Source organism: Giraffa tippelskirchi, chromosome X (assembly GCF_054371585.1).
Source record: "Giraffa tippelskirchi isolate mGirTip1 chromosome X, T2T-mGirTip1v1.2.pri, whole genome shotgun sequence".
Taxonomy (NCBI): Eukaryota; Metazoa; Chordata; class Mammalia; order Artiodactyla; family Giraffidae; genus Giraffa; species Giraffa tippelskirchi.
Window position 1 is genome coordinate 30538483 of NC_137289.1, and position 16024 is coordinate 30554506.

At 39.8% G+C, this 16024-nt stretch overlaps 1 pseudogene; it reads right to left on the reverse strand.

Annotated features, from left to right (window-relative positions):
* The window catches only part of LOC145535590 (mRNA export factor-like), a 77737-nt pseudogene that overhangs the window by 37114 nt on the left and 24599 nt on the right, over positions 1-16024 (reverse strand).

A 16024-nucleotide genomic window follows, 5' to 3' on the forward strand; every position in this document is an offset into this window, starting at 1 on the left:
TGTATTCTGCTTTAGGCTGGCTTTAGGCATCTGTGATGGTGACAGGAAATTCATCTATCCCTCTCAAACATGATGCATTTAAATCAGTTTGGGTTTGAGTTGGTAAAGGATAAACTGCTTAGAAAGGGAATACCAAGTGGGATGCATTTACTTTTGGTCTCTCAGGGGAAAGAGAATTTGAACAGGAGACCACACTTCATGTTCATCTGCAAAAGGAGGCACCCATCCCATTGCCAGGTGTCATTTGTGTTTCACAGACTTATGGATAACTCAAGGGACATGCCAAAACGAATTCAAAAAAATTGTTTTAAACTGGGTGTAAATTTTTAATGGCAGAATGACTTAACACTAATCAAAACAGAGTAAAGGCTACATACTTGTATATTTCCAAGCTAAATAATATCATCAAATTTATGAATACCTATTGAACACCACTGTGCAGGGATGATGACATTGAAGATGGAGGATTCCTGATACTCCATATACCTTTGACTAGTAGTAGCTAGAAAGTTAAATTGTTAGTCACTCAATCCATGTGCGACTCTTTGGGGCCCCATGGACTGCATCCTGCCAGGCGCCTCTGTCCATGGAACTCTCCAGGCAAGAATACTGGAGTGGGTAGCCATTCCCTTCTCCAGAGATCTTCCCATCCCAGGGATCAAACCTGGGCCTCCCGCACTATGGGCTGATTCTGTACCATCTGAGTAACTAGTGTAGCCCCTAGTAGTAAGCTGGAAAGGGAAAGGGAAAGGGAAGTCGCTCAGTCGTGTCCGACTCTTTGCGACCCCGTGGACTGTAGCCTACCAGGCTCCTCCGTCCATGGGATTCTCCAGGCAAGACTACTGGAGTGGTTTGCCATTTCCTTCTCCAGGGGATCTTCCCGACCCAGGGATCAAACCCAGGTCTCCCGCATTGGAGGCAGACGCTTTAACCTCTGAGCCACCAGGGAAGTCCCCAAATACATTTCCATTGTGATTGAAGCTGTTAAGCCGATATTGGCTGATCCAACTGCTCCAAAATTCTAGTTGGTTCTGGCATCTTTGTCCCAAAAGCTGCATCTACTATCAGATCCCATAGTTGCAAGGGTGCCTTGAAAAGGGTAGAACACAATTCCATTTTCCACATAGATATCCTAAGGAGCTGAAGTGTTGGTTCCATTAGATTAATGATATTTAAAAGTGAAGTTATCTTTCGCAGGAATTGGGAGGTTGATGTAATGAATAGCAACTCTCCCCTCAATGCTTCCCAGGGCAAACCTGTTCAGCTTATTCTGTTTGTCTTTAAAAAACAGCCACACATTGATGCTGATGCTTCATTGGAGACGCTATCCTTCTGAGTTCAGAAGGTTGATTCTCTAACTGATAGATAATCAGTTCCCTCTCTGCAGCTGCCACCCAGCTGTAGGATCATCATGTCAGCAGAGTGACACCTTTCAGGAAGTTGTAAAATAATCTTAGGAGTTGATGACTGTGTATCCCCAAACTTCAAAGTCTTATCCTAGTTCCAGGTCATCATGTATGGTTTTAACAGAAGTATCATGTTGCACAATGTGTCTATTGCCTGGTTACTGTTGAGGTCCCATGTTTTGGCCGTTTTATCACATGATGCTGTAAACACTTTGCTCCCATCATCACTCCAGCAGATATCTAGCACAGGCTAGGTGTGTATCTGCTGGGCTTTTGCAATAGTCTGTCCACTATCTTGAGCTTCCTGCTGCTGCTGCTGCTGCTAAGTCACTTCAGTCGTGTCTGGCTCTGTGCGACCCCATAGATGGCAGCCAACCAGGCTCCTCCATCACTAGGATTCTCCAAGCAAGAATACTGGAGTGGGTTGCCATCTCCTTCTCCAACACATGCATGCATGCTAAGTCGCTTCGGTTGTGTCTGGCTCTGTGCGACCCCATGGACAGCAGCCCACCAGGCTCCTCTGTCCACAGGATTCCCTAGGCAAGAATACTGGAGTAGGTTGCCAATTCCTTCTCCATTGAGCTTCCTAGCAGCAAACATCAACACTGTTAGCCCACGATCCTATAGAAGAAAAGTTCCCCAGCAAGGTTGGTAGGCTAAAAGACAGACAATCAATCCTATCATCAGGAGAGGATGTTACTTCAATATCCTTCATAAAGTGAAAGTGAAAGTTGAAAGTCTCTCAGTCGCATCTGATCCTTTGTGACCTCATGGACTATACAGTCCATGGAATTCTCCAGGCCAGAATACTGGAGTGGGTTAACTGTTCACTTCTCCAGGGGATCGTTCCAATCCAGGGATCAAACCCAGGTCTCCTGCATTGCAGGCAGATTCTTTCCCAGCTGAGCCATCAGGGAAGCCCTTCATATCCTTCATAGGGTTGTGATTTATCTGTGGTTGTGTTGACAAACATGCTGGTCCTGCCAGATCCAAAACCCGAGCTTGTTCCAAACAGACTCTTGCCACAGAGGGAAGCCAGCAACGGGGAGCAGGAGGAGCTCAGGAGCCTGTGACTCCTCTTGGGCACAAAGGAGATGGAGGCAAGGCAGCAAGCCGGCCAAAGAAACTGCCCTCAAAGTTTCTGAAAGCAAGATTTTCAACCATGGGATTTGGGGGCGAATATGCCAGTGAACAGATTACTTCTCCTTCTGCCTCATCTTCTACATCTAATCAACACCTGTGTTTTATGAATTGTAACTCCTAAACATCACTGGAACACACCATTCCTCTCCATCCTGTCACATCCCTAAGCAGAAGCCACCCTCATCTCTTACCTGGACCTTCTCCTAACAAGTCCCCCTATACCCAGTCTTTCCCCATTCCAAACTACTTTTCATATCACAATATCATTCATCATTCTAAATAAAGCACAAATATAATCATTACCTCCGCTGCCTTGCCTTCAGGCGTCCTGTTGCCTGCAAAGTTAAATTCAAATGGCGTAGCAAAGGATGTGAGTACAAGTCTTACACTTTTTTACTAACCATCCCCATGTCTCTGTGAATATACTCCATGTTCTAATTAAACTAAAATGCTTACAGCTCCACACATACTTATTTCCTCTCATCTCTCCAGAACTTAGCAGATGCTAATCCCTTTGCCAGGCACACCCTTCCCTCCTTCACCTTCACTTTTTCTAAAGCTCACTTTACTCACTATTCAGGTCTCAGCTAAGACACCTTCCTTCAGGCAACCTCATTTGACTCTCAAAGACTATGCTAAATATGGCTCCTGGTTTTACTAGAATAATTTGTGATTCCTTGTTACTACTTAATCCCACTGTATTTTAATTGCCTGTTTGTCTAGCTTTTTCACTGAGCTGTAAGTTCCATGAGAACCATTTTATCTTGCTAATCCTTATATCCTCAATCCCTAGTATAATGGTTCCACATAATCTGTTGTTGCTAATAGCCCTCCTATCTTAAATCTATAGATTTTTTTTTTTTTTACTTCAAAGAATCCCATCCAATCTGAAAATGGGGGTGCATTTGAGTCTGGGGGAAGTGGACAGGTGACTTGGGTTACTATCATGTCCAGAAACTCAATCTATAAAATGATATACTATAGAAAGAGCTATGTCTTAGAGGTATTTTTTTTCCACTTTAGCATTACAAGTCACCCACAGAAGCTTTACAAGCATTTGTCCCCTCATTCACCAGTGTTGTTCAAATTAAAAACATCCTGTCAAGGCAGAGAATCTTCTCCACAAGATAAAGAAAGGAAAGGACACCATTTTAGTACTTTACAAGCACTGAACCAGATTAAAATGTGCATCACAGGCAACCCGCTAATAGATTCTGAAGACAGAGATTCCACCCTATGTATCATCAAGCAGTTACAATGCATTACATACATGTTCTCAAGATTAACCATAATTTGTCTTTCCATAAGAGAACTCTACATCACCGATTCGTATGCATTCTTTCACAGTTCATCCCCAATTCATCTGGCATTGAGATAGCCATTTTTGTTAGCTAATTGCCTTTGTCTGAAGGAAAAACAAAACTCCTGTCACTAGGACAAGCATTTGGCTCAGGAAAAGGCATTCCTACAGTAACAGGGAGACATTTACACTCTATATTCCTTGATGTTTACATTTCAAAGAGATGCTTCCCAGATGCTTAAGAAAAACACTCCTGGGTTGCAAAGCTGGCAAGTGGCTTATCTAGTCTTCAAACAGATCTACAGAGATATTGAAGGGAAAGGAGAAGGATTCACAAATAATAGGTTTCTCACAGGAATATACTGAGAAAGGGAGAGGGAATTTTCCTCTTGGCAATGGGAAAAAACATTAAAAAAAAAATCTACCCTTATACCAGTCAGCTCAAAGTTAGGTAGGCCTTTGTCCTTTCTTAATAAGCAGGCCTCCCTCAGAGAATATATTTCCTCTCTCACCATCTATCTATCTCACATAGAAGAAGAAATGTTTTGAGAAAGCCATACCCATGGCTTTAAAAAACATATATATGCTAATGAGGTGGCTTTAAAAAACATATATGTGCTAATAAGAAGTCCACATTATTTTACTAGTCTGGCCTTTCCCTTGAACTCAAGACTCAAACAGAGGAGATATTAAAATATTTAAAGATCAGGACTTCCCTGGTGGTCAGTGGTTAAGACTCCATGCTCCCAATGCAGCGGGCCCAGGTTCAACGCTGTTCAGGGAACTAAGATCTCACATGCTGTATGGCAAGGCTAAGATGAATAAATAAAAAAAATACTCTACAAAATAAAATATATAAAAAATATTCAAAGATTGATATTGCCTGGATATTGGGAAATCAGAAAAGACACCAGCCTGTGTTCTATGTAGGTATGCTCTATATATGCAACTGTCTGATCAAAATTTCCACTTAATAACAAATTGGCATCTTAAGTATATTATGTGAAACTTCTATCCCTAAACTGCTCATAGCATGGTCTTCCCTGTACCAATAAAAGATAACCCTATTGCGTGGGCCAAAATAGTAGGAGTCATCACTGATTCTTTCTCTTACGCTCCACACCCAGCTTATAGGGAATCCTGTCTTCTCCAATTTAAAAATATACATGTACACCCATGGTGGATTCATGTCAATGTATGGCAAAACAAATACAATATTGTAAAGTTTAAAAATAAATAAATAAATTGTGAAACCTATGCAATAAAACAATAAATAAGAAAATAAAAATACGTTAGCAAATCTCAACATTTCTTATCACCCGCACTGTTAAGACTCTGGTCAAAACTACCATCACTTTGGGGCCTGGATTACTGTAAAAACCTACTGACTGGTCTCCCTGCTTAACATCTTCTGCTCCTACGTTCACTTCTCCATACAAAAGCCAGAAAGATTTTGTTAAAAACCCCAAATCAGATTGTGTTTCTCTTCAGCTCAAACCTCTTAAGACTTCCCATTTCAACAGAGTATAAGTTAAAATCTATACAATGGCTGATAAGCCTCCACAAGGCCTCCTGTTATTTTCATCATTTCATCTCCTATTCTTGTCCTTTTGCTCTCTTCACTGTATCCCCACTGCCCATTTGCTGTTCCTAAATCATGCTAGGCTTCAAACTGGCCTTGAGGCCTTGGACCTGGCTATTTCTTTGGTCTTGAACTCGTTCCTCAGCTATTGGCATGGCTGTCCTCTTCTTTCACCAATTTATAAAAGAACTTTTTAAATATATTCTTTTTGAGACACAATTTACATACCATAATATTCTCTAAGTTAAAGTGTAAAATTCAGTGGTTTTTAGTATATTCACAGAGCTGTACAATCATCATCGTTTTATAATTCGAGAAATTTTTCATCACCTCAAAAGGCTAGTTTGAACTCATTAAACAGACACTTCTCCATTCCTCCAGTTCCTTCAGTCCCAGGCAACCATTACTTTGCCTCTCTGTGGATTTGGTTACTCCTGTCATTTTGTACAAATGAATTCATATAATATGTGGTCGTTTTGTGTCTGGCTTCTTTGACTTAGCATCATGTTTTTGAGGTTCATCCCTGGTCCATAAGTATCACTACTTCATTCTTTTTATGGGTAAAAGTACTTCATTGTATGTATATATGACAATTTGACTGTCTACTCATCTGTTGATGGACAGGAACATTAACTTTTAAGTACTAAAACTATAATTCAACATTAGTGTATCCACAATTATAACTGCTAATGGCAAGATTATATGTGGTATGCACAAAATGTTGTGAAGAATGATATTTAAATTATTTGCCAGCAAGTAATTTTTTTTAAATAAAGTCACTTCTAATTCTTGTTTTATTAAATATGTGAATACAGTGTTTTCATTAATTTCTTACCTCTGACAACTTGTATTTGGCATGGGTTCAGCTAGATCCCTAGGAAAGCAGTAGCATTTTCAGTCCATTCCTATCCATAACTGCAGTAGTCCACACAAGTTATAACCCTGGATATGCTCTCAAATAAGAGAACATCAAGGCATCGCCCTCAGGAATTTCACTATCAGAGAAACAGCTTTGCTACTATATTTTTATTTTTTTAAAACTGTTCTAGGCCCTATTCTGGGGCTTCCCTTTTAGTTCAGTCGGTAAAGAATCTGCCTGCATTGCAGGAGACCCAGCTTCGATCCATGGGTTGGGAAGATCCCCTGGAGAAGGAAATGGCAACCCACTCCAGTATCCTTGCCTGGAAAATCTCATGGAGAGAGAAGCCTGGTGGGCTGCAGTCCATGGGGTCTCAAAGAGTCGGGCACGACTGAGTGACTAACACTTGCTTACTTGGGCCCTATTCAGTGACGCATTCAACTCTGTGCTAGACTTGTGTGCTGTGCTCAAGGACAGCTGGGATGTTCTGAGAGGTCTTTATGATATCATAACTCAGGGATCCGCCCATCTGGGACTGATCTGCATAGTACTCTGCCTATGTGTCAGAAGACGGCCGTGGTTTGGGAAACACCCTGGGCTGCCTACCTCCTTCCACTTTCAGAGGCAGTTTGGTTAAGGTTAGAGTTGAAACAATCAATCTAAGGTAAACTTGCTTAGACTCTGCCCAAATATGACTTTGTCTTGAGGCTTTTAAATGAATGTAATTTACACATCATGTAGTCCACCATTTTAAAGTGTACAGTTTAGTAGTTTTCAGTCTATTTACAAGGTTGAACAACTATCACCATGATCTATCTTCAGAATATTTTCATCACCCTAAAAATAAACCCCATACACAGTAATAGTCATTCCTTACTCCTTTCCTCAGACTCCTAGCAACCACTAATCTACTTTCTATCTCTAAGGATTTTCCTATTCTGTACATTTCCTATAAATGGAACTTACAATCTGTATCCTTTTGTGTTTGCCTAGTGTCTTTGAAGTTCATTCATGTTGTAGCATGCATCCGAATTCATTCCATTTCATGGTTCAATAATACCCCATCCTATAGATATACAACATTTTGTTTACCCACACATCCACTGATGAGCATTTGTTTCAATTTTTTGAATATTAGAAATAATACTGCTATGAACACTGATGTAATTATTTTAACTTTATGTGGACATATTATCCATTTTTGTTGTTGTTGTTGTTAAATCCAATTTCCCCTTCTCGGCAAAGCCTGTCCTAACAGTGCTATTTAAAATATCATCCCCTCTCTCTTCATGACATTTTCTATTCCTCTTCACTGGGCTACATTTCTCTATAACACTTGTGATCATCTGCTTATTATTCATCTTTCTCCACTTGAATGCAAACTACATGAGGGCAGAGAATTTTATTTCTTTTGTTTAATGCTATAACCTCAGTGCTAGTAAAGGGTCTTAGGCAGAACAGATACACAATATGCATTTTTAACACTTTCTGTCCCCTTTCTTCTGGACAATTACTGTCCTCACTGTCTCATCTACACACATGGCTTGAAAAGTCGATTCTGGTAAGGTTTTACCCATCTACTTTCCATACCAAAGGAACTGGAAAGTGTATGTAGACATTCTCCAGACACTCCATTTCTGTTTCTAAAGAAAATGATGTGAAAGAACTGTCAACATCACATGAACTTTATAATATGGATATTAAATACATGGACTGTGGAGGCAAAAGGCCTAGATTTGAATCCGTAGTCTTCTGCCTTTTAGCTGTTATGACCTGGAATAAGTTTCTTTACTATAGTTTTCTCATGTGTGTAAAACAAGTAACAATTGTATCTATTTCATGCGGTACTTGTAAGGATATATGCATTAAAGAATGTGAAGTATTTATGACAGCATCAGATACCTAGTAATTAACTATTATTATCATCATCATCAGCAAATAAAAGGTAAAGTAACTCATAATTTTCTTTCCTTCACAATGGCAAGAAAGTATAAAATTTCCAACAATATAGAAAAAAAAAAAGAAAAAGCACACACACTTTGATACTACCCAACTGACAATGGCATTTCAAGTAAAGACTATGAATAACAATAACAATAATTATTCCAACTAACAATTAATGAGAGGCAGTATAATATGGTAATCAAGAGCACAGTCTCTGGAGCCACATTCAGTTCAGTTCAGTTGCTCAAGTCGTGTCCGACTCTTTGCAACCCTATGGACTGCAGCACGCCAGGCCTCCCTGTTCATCACCAACTCCCGGAGTTTACTGAAACTCATGTCCATTGAGTCGGTGATGCCATCCAACCATCTCATCCTCTGTCCTCCCCTTCTCCTACCACCTTCAACCTTTCCCACTCCTCTTCTCCTACCACCTTCAACCTTTCCCAGCATCAGGGTCTTTTCAAACGAGTCAGTCCTTCACATCAGGTGGCCAAATTATTGGAGTTTCAGCTTCAGCATCAGTCCTTCCAATGAATATTCAGGACCGATTTCCTTTAGGATGGACTGGTTGGATCTCCTTGCTGTCCAAGGACTCTCAAGAGTCTTCTCCAACACCATTGTTCAAAAACAACAATTCTTCAGCACTCAGCTTTCTTTATAGTCCAACTCTCACATCCATACATGACTACTGGAAAAACCATAGCCTTGACTAGAGGGACCTTTGTTGACAAAGTAACATCTCTGCTTTTTAATATGCTGTCTAGGTTGTTCATAACTTCTCTTCAAAGGAGCAAGTGTCTCTTAATTTCATGGCTGCAGTCACCATCTGCAGTGATTTTGGAGCCCCAAAAAATAAAGTCAGCCACTATTTCCACTGTTTCCCCATCTATTTGCCATGAAGTGATGGGACCAGATACCATGATCTTAGTTTTCTGAATGTTAAGTGTTAAGCCAACTTTTTCAAACTCCTTTTTCACTTTTATCAAGAGGTTCTTTAGTTCTTCTTCACTTTCTGCCATAAGTGTGATGTCATCTGCATATCTGAGGTTATTGATATTTCTCCTGGAAATCTTAATTCCAGCTTGTGCACAAGCTGGAACCACATTGCCTGGGCTCAAATATTATTACACTGCTTACTGGCCATGTGACCTTGGGCAAGTTATTTAACCTCTCTGTGCCTTGGTGTCTATAAAATGGGGGGGATAACAGTACCTACTTCATTGGATTTTTGTTAAGAATTAAGCAAATTTATGCATGTAATGAGCTTAGTTCAGTATCTGGCACCTGGCAAGTGCTCACTATATTTTAGCTACTACTACTGGGTACTATGTTACACACAAAGACCTTCACCATGATTATACCCAAGTAAATCAAATCACTCTCAAACACTCCACATACGCTGTGCCAATAAGAATGGTTTAAGTCACACTGCATTTCTGTCTTCCTGACTCAACTAAAACCTAGAATATGCTAAATAATGGATAAATGCTTGTGGATGGAAGAAAAGGAGGGCAGAAAGTAGTAGGCTCCAGTCATTGCTGCTGCTCTGTCCCAGAGTCTACCATTTTGTTTTTGTTTAGGCGCTAAGTCCTATCCAAACCTTTGTGACTGTAGCCCTCCAGGCTCCTCTATCCATGGGATTTCCCAGGAAAAAGAATACTGGAATGGGTTGCCATTTCCTCCTCCAGGGGATCTTCCTGACCCATGGATTGAACTCTCATCTCTGTATTGGCAGGTGGATTCTGTACCACTGAGCTACAAGTCTTACCACCAGAGTCTTACCACATTGTTGTTCAGTCACTAAGTCATGTCTGATTCTTTGCAATACCATGGACTGCAGCACACCAGGCTTCTCTGTCCTTCACTATCTCCCGGAGTTTGTTTAAACTCATGTCCATTGAGTTGATGATCTGCCATATATCTACTTGTTTTATATATAGTCTTCTTACTCATGTAATTCTTCATGTTCTGATTTCTTAAGCTTCTAGTATTTAGGGCTAACAGAGATGGCAGAGTGGTTTCAGAGGCCCTTGCCATACATATGCCCAGAATAGTTAAGCCTCAATGTGTAAGCTTCCTATAAATCATTTCATATCTCTAACATGGTTTTAATGAATGGACTAAATGGGCAAATCTTTAATTTGCAATAAATTCATAAATAATGACACTGATCCTCCTAAACTGGGAAACAGGAGGATCTGTCTATGGAATTTTAAGATAGACTTTAAATTACCAGGAGAAGGCTGATTTCTGTGATAAAGAGATAATGAAATGAAACAGGCTATTTTATAATAAGACTGGCCAACATCTGGCAGAGTCATCACGAGACACCATCATAGGGCAGCCTTAATTTTTACATGATGGACTCAAAACTACTGGATAGTAGAGGTCTTAGATCCCTTATTTATATTTATGATTTTATGTTTAAAATGAGCTGTCAGTATCAAAATTGGGTAGTTGACAGTTAAACAGAAAACTGAACATCAAAAGTTGGGCAAAGAAAATACCTATCATCTTCTGAAGTTTCCCTCCCAAACCTGATTTGGATTATAATTTGCTGATATGCCATCTAAACTTTTAGTTATTATGAAAACACAACATCCAGAGAGTTAAGTTTCTTGTTTCTCATGAAAAAAATATGGCTGTGGCAAAATATTAATGATCAGTGAATTCTACTTCAGGCCTCCAAATACGATTGTATTAATTTGAAGGGTTAAGAGGAGCAGAAAAAAAAAGATGATTCTCTAACTTTATCCATAGAAATGGTATCTACTACTAGTCCCCAAGCAATGCCAGGGCGTCTACACTTTTCATATAACAAAACAAGCCAAATACGAAAATAGAAGCATGTATTTTCCCATGTTTGATAATAATGCCCCTAATCTTCAGAGAAGTAAGAACAGTGACCCAAGAGTTTCAGGGTAGCAAAGAACAGAACTTCTCAGCTAGAAGTGACAAACTACAAATAGGAAAAATATATATATTTTCACTGGATACTCTTAGGAACACTGGGTTCTCCTTAACTTCTGAATTTAGCATTATCTTTGATTTGGGTATTCTCCTAAAACTATCTTTACCTAATTGACCCCTTTTAGGAGATCAACCCTGAATATTCATTAGAAAAACTGATGCTGAAGCTGAAGCTCTGATACTTTGGCTACCTGATATGAAGAGCCGACTCACTGGAAAAGACCCTGACGTTGGGAAAGAATAAAGGCAGCACGAGAAGGGGATGACAGAAGATGAGATGGTTAGATGGCATCATTGACTGAATAGACATGAGTTTGAGCAAACTCCGGGACATAGAAAAGGACAGAGAAGCCTGGCATGCTGCAGTAATCGGGGTTGCATTGAGTCAGACACAACTTAACGACTAAACAACAACAAACTCTATAAAGTCCAACTCGACTGCTACCAATAGTTGTAACACAAGGTAGAAAGTTATAGAGGCCATGAAACAGTACAGGAAAGGCACTCTAGAATTCTAATTTTTTTTTTAAAGATAATTAGATTAAGGGAGTATCTTCTACGGTTCTCCACTACAAAGTTATATGCCAAAGAGCTTTCTTTCAACCTTCCAAGGAAAGGACTATGTCTCGATAGCTCAGAAGCCAGGGTTGGGCAGTGGCTGGAGGATAAATGAAAAGCATGTATTTCATCTAAATGATGGGCTTTATTCCTCTCAGTTCAGTTCAGTCCCTCAGTCATGTCTGACTCTTTGCGACCCCATGGACTGCAGCTTCTCAGGCTTCTCTGTCCATCACCAACTCCCAGAGCTTGCTGGGACACGACTGACTGACTGAACTGAACTGAACTGATGGGACTGGATGCTATGATCTTAGTTTTTTGAATGTTGAGTTTTAAGCCAGCTTTTTCACTCTCCTCTTTCACCTTCACCAAGAAGCTCTTTAGTTCCTCTTTGCTTTCTGCCATAAAAGTGGTGTCATCTGCATATCTGAGGTTATTAATATTTCTCCCTGCAATCTTGATTCCAGCTGATGCTTCATCCAGTCCGGCATTTTACATAATGTACTCTGCATATAAGTTAAATAAGCAAGGTGACAGTATATAGCCTTGATGTACTCCTTTCCCAATTTGGAACCAGTCCATTGTTTCATGTCCAGTTCTAACCATTGTTTCTTGACCAGCAAATATATTTCTCAGGAGGTAGGGAAGGTGGTCTGGTATTCCCATCTTGTTAAGAATTTTCCACAGTTTGTTGTGATCCACACAGTCAAAGGTTTTGCGTAGTCAATGAAGTGGAAGTAGATGTTTTCCTGTAATTCTCTTGCTTTTTTGATGATCCAGTAGATGCTGGCAATTTGATTTCTGGTTCCTCTGCCTTTTCTAAATCCAACTTGAACATCTGGAAGTTCTCGATTCACATATGGTTGAAGCCTATCTTGGGGAATTTTAAGCATTACTTTGCTAGCATGTAAGATAAATGCAATTATGAGGTAGTTTGAACATTCTCTGGCAATGCCTTTCTTTGGGATTGGAATGAAAACTGACCTTTCCAGTCCTGTGGCCACTGCAGAGTTTTCCAAATTTGCTGGCATATTGAGTACAGCATGTTAATAGCATCATCTTTTAGGGTTTGGAGAGAGGGATTTGGCTATTTAAAACCACTTAAGCAAACAAGGAGGTTTCCTGATGTGTTCTGCAGCCATGGTCATTCAATTCAATTCATTTCAACCCAACAATGATTAATCAAGCACATAAGTGTTGAAAGTTTTACTCACTCAGTTGTGTCCAACTCTTCGAGACCACATGGACTGTAGCCTTTCCAGCCTTCTGTCCATGGAATTCTCCAAGCAAGAATACTGGGGTGGGTTGCCATTCCCTGCTCCAGGGAATCTTCTCACCCCATGGATCAAACCTGGGTCTCCTGCATTACAGGCAGATTTTTTACCATCTGAGCCACCAGGAAAGCCTATATAAGTGAACATGAGTGTTCAGCCAAATGTTGGATGCCACCGTGGAGAAAGAGATACACAACACTGCTCCCACCCTTGAGAAACTCATAACTTCACTGTTTTAACAAGCATGTAGTGGAGCTAAGTAAACATACCAGGTAATACGTGATTAAGCATGCAAGTGAACGGTACAAATTCTGAAGCAGTTTATAGGAGATTAAGCTGTGGTAAATTGAACCAGTCATAAATGACTTTGGAGAAGAAGTGGAATGTGAGATGCATTGCTTAAAATATAGTAGAAGTTGAATCATGTGCTATTTGAAAATATCCTACCTATTAATTGGAAGAGGGTTTCCCTGATGGCTCAGAGGGTAAAGAATCTGCCTGCAATGCATGAGACATAGGTTCAATCCCTGGGTCGGGAAGATTCCCTGGAATAGGAAATGGCAACCCACTGCAGTATTCTTGCTTGGATAATCCCATGATAGAGAAGCCTGGCAGGCTACTGTCCATGGGGTCAGAAAGAGTCAGACACAACTGAGTGACTAAACACACATTAATTGGAAATAGCAACAGTGATCAAAATGTTATGAAGTTTTGGTTGAGAACTAGTATTTCTGATACTCGTTTTTTTAGAAACTAACTGTAAAAATTATAGTCAAGTTGCTTAGACAGTCTGGACCTCAGGTTTTCTTCATAGGATGAGGGGATATGGCTAAATGATTTCTAAGGACACTGGGAGCAACACCATGTTCAGGCTGTGATTCAATGACTGATTCCGTGCTCTGATGAATTACATGCTTGAAGAGAACAACGCCTTCCTTTTAAAATGATTGTAATTTTCATTTTTCACTGGTTCAGGCTAAGCTTTACACTTCACATAGCAGCCTTTGTATAAGTCTGAGACACAGACTCTTACAGTGCCAGTCTGGTTACACGAATACATGAAGTGGATGGAGTGTTTTAAAATAGGACTTGGTGAAAGCTGTGACAACAGACTTCCTGCCAGAGCTAGAGCTAAGGATGAATATGAGATCCCTGTGGTAAGATTGTTCAAAAAAAAAAAAAAAAAGCCACAGATCTGGATTTTTGGGTGAAATCTTTGGAGGTTTACATTTCTTTTAAACCATATGGAGGTCTATGTCCTCTTGCTGAAACAATGCATGTGTAGTGTATATGCCAAAAGAAGCCCAAGGACTACCAGTTTGAAAGTGCTCTTGCAGTATACACTCTCTATTATTCAGGATAAAATTCATACATGGGTTTATTGACAGACAATCATGTTGTCGATTCACATAACTCGAGATGAAAACTTTCTTTCATACACAGATGACACATTTGACTGAGCATCAGGAAGGCAAGAAACTGGAGACAGTCATGGGGTTGAATTTACCCCAAGCCACAATGAGTATCTGCTCACATTAACTCCCTTGAACTCCCTTGAATAGTATATACTTACAAGCTGGCTGGCTAGAGCCAATATGAGAGAGCACAACCTTTCTTCTCTGCATAAATTATTCCATGGGGCAGGAATCAGTGCAGTACATGTCATTTGAAATTCTCAAATAGAAAACATTTCATGTTTCACTTAAACCCATTTTAGAAATTAGCTTTAATCCACCTGCTGTTCTCAGCAGCTGTTGCTAACAGATAGTTAATAAAGAGGGAGTGGATCCTTCCTCCCCATGCCCTGCTCTTCAATGCTTATTTCATTAATAGCCACCTATGAAAAATAAATGGATCCCAAACTTAGGGAAGTTGCTTTATTTGCTTTTTAACCTTCAAAAAGTAATCTATGCTGAGAGGTACGTAAGTCAACAGAGGTGCTTAAACCCATCACCACAGTTCCATTAACTTGACTAGAATCAATAGTCATGGTCCCAGGGACGGTGGGTAAAACAGAATACTAAACCCAAATACACAACAACATATTTGAAGTATGACTTCAAGATGTAACATTCACTTGATAAGATTGAGAGACAGGAGGTTCCAGTTGTATTATTTCCTAGAAAAGGATCTCTCTCTCCAGCTCACAATCTGTCTTGTTTCCTCCAGGGTCTTCTATTGATCGGAGGTCTTAAAGAAAGATTTCAGCTCTGGGGTTCTGTTGCATTTGCATTTGCAAGGACTGTCACTTGGAACATTCTTAAAGGGACACACAAGGAGCTGAGCTCCACGCTATCAGAAGCTGGCTTATTTGGAATATAAATCTTCGTGATGTTATTATGCTTTTTCTAAGGCTTGTTCCCAACTGTCTAAAATGTTGGCTTGACTCTACAGCTCGTTGTTTATTAAAATTCATCTCACAAACACAATGTACAGCTATTATCAGAAAAGGGCAATAGTTGAGATGGAATTGGAAAATGATTAAAAAAACAAAGGGGAACACACAAGAACAATAGCCCAGAAGAAATGAAATTTTTTAGCTTATTCACAGAGAGAAATTTATATCTGAGATGTGACCCAGGCACCACTCCCTACCAGTATGAGAAATAAACACATCTTCTGTGTTAGTACCAGAGGCCATGGAAAGAATATCAATTTTTCGACAATGTAAGTTAAATGTAGAAAGAGAAGGAGCTATAAAAAGTATCATACAGTACTCCAAGACTTTGCAATGCACTTCTCCATGCCAACATTGTTATACATGTTATAACACTCCTATACGTATTGTTCTCGCTGTGTAGGATGTATTATTACTTCAATTAAGGTGACTTACATCATTGAGCACCTACTCTGTACACAGTAACCTGCTAATCGCTAGTCACTGACAATTCTGGAATAAATAGGGCATGGTCCTTCCCTAATGGAGACTCTAATTTCACATTGCCTAGTTCAAACTGCATCTATGAATGTATTTAAAACTTGGCTTTA